Raw genomic sequence first — 2152 nt, forward strand, 5'->3', positions numbered from 1 at the left:
CCTACCCCGATCCAGGGCCCCCATCAGGGCAGGCTGGCCGGCCCCTACCCATGCACCAGGCCTCTATAGCAATATAAAACCCTGACTGTCCACTGCCACCGGTCCCCACCACTGTATCCGCTGCTGCTGCTGTGCCATGTTCCTGAGGATTGAGGAGAATCCCCTAGGAACCGAAAATGCCGAAACCAATCAATGTCCAAGTCACCACCGTGGATGCATGGGGCTGGAGTTCTCCATCCAGCCAGACACGCCAGGAAAGCTGCTTTTTGATCAGGTGGTTAAGACAATCAGCCTTTGGGAAGTGTGGTGCTTCGGCCTCCAGTGTGTAGATAATAAAGGATTTCCCACCTGGTTGAAACTTGATAAAAGGTGTCGGCCCAGGAGGTCAGGAAGGAGAATCCGCTGCAGTTCAAGTTCAGGGCCAAGTTCTGCCCCGAAGATGTGTCTGAGGAGCTCATCCAGGACATTATGCAGAAGCTTTTCTTCGTCCACGTGAAGGAGGGCATTCTGAGCGATGAGATTTACTGCCCTCCTGAGACTGTGGTGCTCCTTGGCTCCTACGCCATGCAGGCCAAGTTTGGAGACTATAACAAAGAAATTCACAAGTATGGGTACCTCAGCTCCGAGCGGCTGATCCCCCAGAAAGTCATTGAGCAGCACACGCTCACCAGGGACCAGTGGGAGGACCGGATCCAGGTATGGCACGTGGGGCACCGCGGGATGCTCAAAGGTAGTGCCATGCTGGAGTGCCTGAAGATTGCCCAGGACCTGGAAATGTACAGAATCAACTATTTTGAGATAAAAAAAAATAATAACGGAACTGACTGTGGCTTGTAGTGGATGCCCTGGGACTAAATATTTATGAGAAAGTTGATAATTTGACCCCAAAGATTGGCTTCCCATGGAGTGAGATCAGGAACATCCATTTCAATGACAAGAACTTTGTCATCAAGCCCATCGACAAGAAGGCGCCTGACTTCGTCTTCTATGCCCCCCGCCTGCACATCAACAAGCGGATCCTGCAATTCCACCTGGGGAACCACGAGCTATACATGTGCTGCAAAAAGCCCGACAACATCGAGGTGCAGCAGATGAAGGCCCAGGCCCGCAAGGAGAAGCACCAGAAGCAGCTGGAAACTAAGAAGAAGAGGCGAGAGACTGTGGAGAGAGAGAAGGAGCAGATGATGCGGGAGAAGGAGGAGCTGATGCTCAGGCTCCAGGACTATGAGCAGAAGACCAAGAAGGCCGAGAAAGAGCGCTCGGACCAGATCCAGAGGGCCCTGCAGCTGGAGGAGGAGCGGGCGCCTGGAGGCCCACCACATGGTTGCACTGCACCAAGGAGGAGCTGGAGAGGCAGATGGTGGATCAGATAAAGAGCCAGGAGCAGCTGGCCGTGGACCTCACAGAGTACACCGCCAAGGTCGCGCTCCTGGAGGAGGCGCGCAGGTGCAAGGAGGATGAGGTAGAGGAGTGGCAGCACCAGACCAAGGAAGCCCAGGATGACCTGGTGAAGACCAAGGAAGAGCTGCAGCTGGTAATGATGGCGCCCCCGCCCCCGCCGCCCCCTGTGTATGAGCCAGTGGCCTATCAGGTCCACGAGAACCTGCAGGAGGAGGGCACGGAGGACTCAGGCTACAGCGCCAAGCTGTCCAGCGAGGGCATCCTGGATGACAACAATGAGGAGAAGCGGGTCACCGTGGCCTAGAAGAACCTGTGCGTGCAGCAGCTGATGACTCTGTCCAGCGAGCTGTCCCAGGCCAGAGACAAGAACAAGAGGACCCACAACGAGAACATGAGGCAAGGCCATGACAAGTACAAGATGCTACAGCACATCCGGCAGGGTAACACCAAGCATCGATGAGTTCGAGGCCATGTGAGGCTGGGCCAGGACTGGCAGGGCGGGCCCGAGCCTGGGCCCTGCCAGGTTGCACGCAGACTCTAAAACTCATATTTGTAGTTCTCGAAATCTAGACCACTCTTCGTACCCAGTTCCTTTAAAGAGAGTAGCTGTTTCAGCAGGAATATTCTGGGGCTGGGACAGTGGAGGCTCCCCTGGTTATTTTCCCATTTTTATCATAGTGCCAAACGGGCCTGATTTTTACTGTTGTTATTATTGAATCACTTCCTGTCTGTGCTGGGGGCAGGGCCGATT

General features: G+C 54.8%; 1 pseudogene; it reads left to right on the forward strand.

Annotated features, from left to right (window-relative positions):
• Nucleotides 1-174: 174 nt before the first annotated feature.
• LOC102423083 lies at nucleotides 175-1877 on the forward strand (annotated as a pseudogene).
• Nucleotides 1878-2152: the final 275 nt, after the last annotated feature.

This window comes from Myotis lucifugus, unplaced genomic scaffold (assembly GCF_000147115.1).
Source record: "Myotis lucifugus unplaced genomic scaffold, Myoluc2.0 scaffold_7104, whole genome shotgun sequence".
Lineage (NCBI taxonomy): Eukaryota > Metazoa > Chordata > Mammalia > Chiroptera > Vespertilionidae > Myotis > Myotis lucifugus.